Here is an 8,420-nt window from a genome sequence, read left to right on the forward strand (position 1 = left end):
CGAGACACACATCAGAATGCACCTCTAAAACGATACAAAAGCAAGTTGCTGCTTGACATGGTTCGTGTAATTCTGGAAGAGGTTCAAAGCAGTTCTCAAAAGGCAAATACTGGTTCAAAGCAACTGCAATGTGGCTTGTCATGCAGAGCGAAATCGATGAGTTTCACAATTGGGCGCAAAACAACAACGTCAAAACACCAAAGATCAAAAATCTGTCTGTCGTTCCATTGCCAGATTATCAGCGAAAAGGCAATGTTCATGTGCAGTGATGTTTTCAACAGAATGTTGGCAAAAGAGAAGCTACTTCCAAAAGTCGAAGGTAAACAAGCTACCGCAAAGTTCATTTACGAGAACAAAGAACACTTCTGGAACCAAATATTTGATTTTGACAAAATCAATCAAATTTTGAATTAAAACAAAGCATTATTATATATTATACAAGCAAACTATTGTCAGCAACGGTGAATCAGTATCGGTATTGTATAAATTGTCAAAACAACATCTTCAACGGTTGATGGTGATAATTCAATTCAAGCACCAAAAGCAACCGTTTCAAAGTTTGTAAAAATTGTGCACCTGTGCCAAATTCAATCATGGCTAACTTTTTACCATCAAAAATCGTAAAAGACCATTTTTACCATAAAATATTGAAGAGAGTTTGGCACGAGATGAAATGACTGAGCATGATTTCGACATTATAGTTGATGTAAGGTGGCCGTGTATCCAAAAAAAATGGCAAGTAAACGCAGTGAGTGGTGTATTGGAATATGCTGACGTCAATGTTGATGATGAAAATGCAGCGCAAATCGATGGAGAGGTCGCTTAACAACCAATGATCGTGATATCATGGCCGCCAAATGCATTCTCATCAAAGGTATGTATATAAAAAATGGATATTTGCATATTTTAGATGTGTTATGTCTGTGTTAAATGACATTTGTATTTTTTTATAGGACGTTGTGACCTATTTGGACTGGATATCCCGGTAACATTGCAGAGACCACGTCGACAACAAGCAGTTCAAAATAATCAACAGCCTCAAGCATAACCAATCACCATTTTAACTCGAAAATTAATTAAAAATTAATATTGTAATTTTGTTACACTAACTGAGACTAACTACAACAGTCAGTTGTAGTTGTTGACACAACATCTCAGCATTTCGAGGAAGTACTACTAAGGCTCTGTTTTTTTGTGAGTATTTTTCATTATTCGATTGAATTTATACATTCAGACGTGACAATTGTTTTTCGCTTCGGGAAGTGCTAACATCAAACGCTTCGATGTATAAATACTATTAACTAATATAGAATTTTGCCTACATTGAATTAATAAATACCAATTTTTTATTTACAGATATGAGAAACACCCTATTGTAGGGGAGAATCACTTACTTAGAATCACTTACTCAGAAAAACTTATTTTCTCTTTATACAGCAAATTCTTATGATTTCGTACAAACATCGTTGCAAATGAGTTCGTGTTTAGTCTCGATGATATTGGCTTCAAACTTTTATTATCATAATATCATAACAATAATGTTTCAGAAAACAAAGATATCATTTAAATAAATCAAGGGGGTAGACATGATTCAAATGATTCGTTGTAATTCATTTGTGATTTGAATGATTTGAATCTATTTGACAAGTGAGTTCACAATACTAAAACAAAGCATAAAATTCTATATCAATATTTGTTTTTTTTAAGCAAGCAAAAACCTTTTTTTAATTAAAAAAATCAAGTATATTTCGTTTATAGTTAAAAGACATTTCGGAAATATTAACTCTCTTTGTATTTTTATTCTTTAAATTGATATTTTTTTTGATATAACATGCATGCAAACATCGATAGTCAACTTCACTGTAAAGTGTCACACGAACTGTCAAGCGGTGATTTGAAATGATTCGAAAAAATTCAAAATGATTTGAAATATTCATAATTCACTCGCAATAATTTAAGGAGATTTATTTTTTTCGTATAGATTTGTTCATTTGGATTGCGTGTCTACCCCCTAGAAATAAATGTATGTAATGAATAAATGTCTGGCGAATTAATGTGTAGAAAACAATTCGTCTAACAAAAAATGGGGAATCTAGGGGGTAGACAGTGTCTAAACACGTGGAATAGGATCAGACTTTTAGTGTAAAAATTTGAGAAATTAAAGTGGAATAGACAATTCAGTAGCTGGATTCACATGGATTCACTAATCCCATGTATGGAATAGCGAAAATGGGTTACAAATTTAACCCTCAAACGCACATGTGGAGTCTCTTAGGCCATAAGAGTTAATTTTTTGAAAAAAAAAATCACAAAAATATTGAAAAAAAATTGGAAAATTTCGCTGAGCGTTTCCTTTTTTAATATCATATCTATGAGATACAATCAAAAATTTCCATGTTTGGTGCATAGATGAAGTTTTGGGAAGTCTTGTACAAAATACTAACGTCTTTTGGACCCCAAAGTATTTTGTATGGGAAATGATGTATTCTGTATAGGTCAATATGAAACTCATGGAGATTTGTTGACTCAACAATTTACATTTCATCAAACAACAACACAGTAAATTGTTTCGTCCGTGACGTATACTGTTCATCGCAAATCAAATGGCATATGCCATTATAATATATATTCATACATTGTTTTTTTTTTGGATAGGATAGATCCGTAAGATCTCCTCAAGAGCTTGATCTAAGCGTGCGTACGCCGTCGCATGATATATTCGTTTTTCTGTGTTGCTTCGACGCGCAAATCAAAGTATGTATCATGCGGCGGCATACGCGGAGATCTTACGGATCCATCCTATCCAAAACACAAAGTATGGGCAGATTTCATGAATTTGGTGAACGTTGCTGGTGTGGCAGGGTTTGCCTTGTTGTAAACGTCCAACAACATGTTTGTCAAGTATGGAGGAAGAGCGGAAGCAGCGCGATCTCATCGCACTCCATATAAAGCAATGTAATTGGTTTCGAACATGCAGATGTGCTGACACCTGGTGTCTCAGAGTTAAGCTGACACATGCTTCTTGCAAATGCAGAAGAAGAGGAAGGAAAAGTGTTTACATATATGGTTGAACTTATATATGCCAGAGAGCAGCACAGCTACAGTGTTCAAAGTGCGATCTCCCTTCGGGAAGCAGTCTCTACATTGATCTCACATATCGAGAGGTAGTACATGAAGCACATTGACCGGCTACGACTGTCGATTAGCGATATTAGTGAAAGACACGACGGTCTAAAAGTCGTACATATCAATAACTACCAAGCATTTTGGCTATAATTGATTTTTTTTCATGAAAAATCAACATAAAATTGTGATGCTGTATTGGAAAGTAAGGAATAAGCTATGGTATAACTATAAAATGACATATTTCTCATTGGATACCATTTTGCATAGGTTTTGTATGAAATTTCTCATGGGTCCAAAAAGACCCCACCTGTGCGCTTACGTTACTGTTTTAGCCTGTGCGGTAAAGGGTTAAAAATTAATAGAATCACTTATTGATGAAAAAATAATTTGAATTATCAATAACAAAATGTCATACTCCAGTGTCGATAAATAAATTTTCAACAAATTAAATAGCTGCAAAATGTGGCATTATATTCGAGAAAAGTTTTGCGGATTTTCAACATGTTCGGAGGGGTCTTCGGCCGTCGGCTCAGCGCTGGCAAACCAGAAACCAGTATTAGATGCCACAACAGACTCGGCTGTAAATTTTTCATTGATGGTAATCAAGAGAGGTAACTCAGAAATGATTACTTCACACAATTTAAACGATGAAAGATATTCAAGACAGCTGACTATCCATTCGCAAAATGTAAATGGATTGAAAACAAAAATACCTGAGTTTGTGGCGGAAGTTCTTGTACAACATTCACCAATTTACATGCTGCGGGAGACTCATCTGAATAGCGCCATCAATTCAACAGACTTGTTTCCGCAGATCTACGAAGTATATCGTTGTGATCGGTCACCAAACACCGAGAAAGACCAAGTTCATCGCAAGGAGAATGGAGGAGGAGTCTTGATTGCTGTTGACAACAAATTGAAGTCGATCAGCATCGGAACGGGTGACCAGTTCGGTGCGGAACAGATTTGGGTGAAATAGTTGGCCACAAAAGGAACATCTATTTGGTAGAATTATATATTCGACCAGATTCAACACTCAAGGTATACGAAAACAACATGAATGCCTTGAGAGAAATCGCATCGAAGTTGAGTATAAATGATGTTTTAGTAGTTTCCGGTGATTTCAATTTGCCCAAATTGATTTGGTTTGTTGACGAAGATGAGGCATAGCAACCCTGACATAGCAATAGCGATCAATGCAGCCAGTGAAAAAGAGAAGATAGTGCTGGATACTTGCTATGATCTTGGTCTCCTCCAGATAAACAAGTGCTACAACCGAAATGGTCGTATGCTCGACTTGATCTGGACAAATGATGTTGAGCTGTTTCAATGTTACATGAGTGAATATCATTTGTTAAATTTTGAGAAGCACCACAATGCAATCAATATTCGATATGATGAGCCTGTCATCAAAACTGTTGTAACAAAGCAAACATTTAGAGATTACATATGTGCTGACTATAAACTAATAAATGAGTCACTCCTTGATGTTGACTGGGATAAGGAATTCGATGCAAATTCATTAGAATTAAAACTAGACAATTTCTATTCAATTGTAAAGTCAACAATCGAAACTCATGTCCAGTTAAAAATAAAAATCATCAGGAAGCAACCGATGTGGTTTAATAAGCTCAATGAGCACTAGAGTGGTTCGATTTTGACATTTTTTCAATAATCAAAAATCGTACCCCTATAACCTCTGTAGGAAGGTCATAGAAACATGACCATAACATCGAATTCGAAAAAAAAAAGATTTTTGGTGAAGCGCGGCTCCAGGCGGTTTCTTAAAAAAAATCACATTTTTATGAATTTTGATGAATTTTGAGCACCTTGAAAATTCAATAAAAAATGGTCCCCCGGGGGTTTTTTGGCACGAGAAAACCGATTCTGGCCTCTAATGAGCACTCAATGATTACAGAATTGAGATGGAGAATCTGATAGACAATGATCCAAAGAAATTTTACATGTGATTTACAAAAAAGGGAAAAGTGATGATCTGCCTCATGAAATGTCTTATCTGGATATGAGGGCAGAAGACTAGTCTACGATCGCTGGTTTCTTTGCAAAGCATTTTGCTTCAGCCTACAGCTCTTTGAAGGGAAATCTACAATTGGATAGCTCGGAGTTTGAAAATATTAGCAACATTTGTGCTGAAATATCACCGATTGAAATAACTGAGGAGCTTGTTGGACAACAAATTGACATGCTTCCGGATGATCTAGTCAGTGGTCCCGATGAAATACCAAATAAATTTATCAAGCATTGTTTGGTTTCATTGCAGGGGCCAATCACAACATTATTAAGAGAATCTCTTGAAACATGCACTGTACCACAGATTTGGAGAACGTCTTTTGTCATACCGGTTTACAAAAACGGTGACAGAAACAACGTTCAAAATTACCGTGGTGTCGCTCTTCAGTGTATAGTGTCAAAAATTCTTGATTCGATCGTCACGAACCATCTCAATCAATATCTAAAGAACATAGTACACGAAAGTCAGCATGGGTTCATCAAAAATAGGTCAACGATAACGAACTTGGCAGAATTTACATCGAATACGATAATCAACATGGGAAAGGGACATCAAACAGACACCATATATTTGGACATCGCAAAGGCTTTTGATTCTGTGAATATAAAATTACTAATTCAAAAGCTAAACATCATGGGATTGAATACACAGCTGTTAAAATGGATCGAATCGTATTTATCTGGACGCAGACAAATGGTCAAGATATCAGATACCAAATCAGACCCAATAGAAGTAACTTCTGGTACTGGTCAAGGTTATCCCATTGGCGCAACTTTGTTCATCATGTTTGTAATTGATCTACCTTTCGTCGTGACCGATTCATGCATCTTTTCGTTCGCTGATGATACCAAAATTTCAAAATGTATAAAATCAGAAGATGACTGTATTCATCTTCAAAGGGATTTGGATCGTGTAGCAGATTACTATGGACGCAATTTATTAAAGTTAAATGTGAACAAAACAAAACTGATATCATATCATCGAGGATTACTGAAATATGAATATAATTACAACGTAGATGGCGTGCAAATTGAAAGAATTGAAGTATTATTGAAGGACTTGGGAGTATTGCTTGATGTGAAGATGAATTTCAAATCACACATCGAGCATGTTGTTGCTACACAGTAAGAAAATATCAGCCGACGCTATACGCAAAACCGACTGGTACGTGCGCTCATACGTTTTTACATCTAGTGACCATACGATTTTTCGACTGATTCGTTACTCTTTGTGCGTATCTTCGCACAGTCGAAAAATCGTATGGTAATAGATGTAAAAGATGTAAAAACGTATAAGCGCACGTACCAGTCGGTTTTGCGTATAGCGTCGGCTGATATTTTCTTTCTGTGTAAGGCAAAATCAAGATTGGCTTGGTTAAAATTCAACAGCAGGGATTTTGTCGACCCATGGACGTTAAAACGCCTTTACTTTACATTTATATTACCGATTATTGAGTATGGATCTGAAATATGGAATCCACACTACGACAATATGTGTAAAAAAATCTACCATCACTTGCTTTCTATATCACCTGTATATTTTTTTTGAGCTTCACGTTCCGAGCGACATCTCTATGTGCTTGGCATTGAACTCGCGATCCAAACGAGCACCAAAGGCAATTAAAACATTTTTTTTTTTGGTGCGAAAAAGTCAAAAATGTCAACTGATTTTGTGTGAAGAAAAACCATGTGATATGCAACGTCCTCGCAGTTAATTTCGATGACACTAACTGTGCAAAGTAATTTCAATTTATTTTCCATCACAAATTCACTAAATACAAATAATAAATCAGTTTTTGTTCAATTTACACGGTATATCTTTATCGAGCGTAAAATGACAGACGTCACAACAAATGATTCCGTATTCAAACTTCAAACAATTAACATTCTACACAAACTTTTTGTTCTAATTTTCATGAGCACATAGAGATGGCGCCATCATGCAGTTTTTTACATTATTTGCCATTGTAAGTGATGGTAGAAAAAAATAGAGTCAATACAAAAGCAATTTTTATTGTATGCACTGAGAAGAATGGCCTGGAACGATTTTAGACTGCCAAAATACGAACATAGACTACTATTTCTGCAAATGATTACTCTTGAGGAGAGACGCAAGATGGCGCAAGTGTCTTTTATTTTCAAAATTATTCACGGAGATTTAAAGTCAACTTATGTTTCAAACAGTATGAAATATTATGATTAAGCACATGATACCAGAGCAACACCACTATTTGATTTACCAATTAGGAGAACTGATTACACAAAATATGAGCCATTGAATTATATGCTTACGTCATTCAACGATTTTTATACCAAAAAAATGCCAAACAGTGATGAAAATATAATTGATTTAGAAGTTAATTTATCAACGATCAAACTGAGAATATAAAATTATTTAAAGCAAAACAGATAAATACAAAAATTTGTTATGGATTATAGAAATTTTAAGCAGTTAAAAAATATTATATGAAATTTATATTATTTACATGAGAGGAGCTATAATTTTTCATTTTTTCTCTCAAAAATGCTTGATAAAAATCAAATTGTATTATATTATATTTATTTAATGAAATTATTTTCAATAAACCACCAAGGCGAAGGAACGCTGTTCGGTGCAGTTATTATTATTATTATATTTGAGAATGAAGATTAGTGTTTATATATGAGGGGTTCCGAGGAAAAATGTTACGTAGAAAAGTTCCGCGGAAAAATGTTCGTGAGCTAAATGATATCATTTAGCAAAGCTAATTGGTACCAAATAGCTCTTCTAAATGATACCAAATAGCTCAACTCGAAATGGAAGAACTTGAGCGTAAAAACATCGACAGTGTCATTCCAGCGGTCTTCCGTGTGTTTCATACAAGCCTCCCATGTAAATAGTAAAAAATTGGCTGTGTAGTCATAATTTTGTTACATAATTTTTTTTCTAAATTTATTGTTTCAAATAAGTGTAGAGGAAGTGTAGGTAAGTGTACAACATTTTGTTTCGAAGTGTACCTGAATTTTTTTTTCAAAAAATTGACTTCATTTTTTTGGGGTCCTCATAATTTTGCCCGGGGTAGCTATTTTCTAAATCCAAAATTTTATGCAATGTATTATGGTCTTAAAAAAGTGTACATTAAGTGTAGGTAACAATTTTGCCTCCATATACGATATTACTATGAAATTAAGTGATTTGGCCATACCAGCCTTAGATGAGGGGCGAGGGGTACCTATACTGAAAATTTCAAATTAAGTGTAGGATGATTTTGTGAAAGTGTACA

At 34.9% G+C, this 8,420-nt stretch overlaps 1 long non-coding RNA gene across 1 annotated transcript; it reads left to right on the plus strand.

Moving 5' to 3' along the window:
* The first annotated feature begins 452 nt into the window (after nt 1-452).
* On the plus strand, nt 453-1,573 carry LOC116349255. Its single transcript, XR_004201894.1, has 3 exons — nt 453-874; nt 954-1,194; nt 1,357-1,573. It is a non-coding gene; the product is annotated as an uncharacterized LOC116349255 (long non-coding RNA).
* The last annotated feature ends 6,847 nt before the right edge of the window (nt 1,574-8,420 follow it).

Source organism: Contarinia nasturtii, unplaced genomic scaffold (genome assembly GCF_009176525.2).
Source record: "Contarinia nasturtii isolate CC-2019 unplaced genomic scaffold, AAFC_CNas_1.1 Cnas_scaffold_2840, whole genome shotgun sequence".
NCBI classification, from domain to species: domain Eukaryota; kingdom Metazoa; phylum Arthropoda; class Insecta; order Diptera; family Cecidomyiidae; genus Contarinia; species Contarinia nasturtii.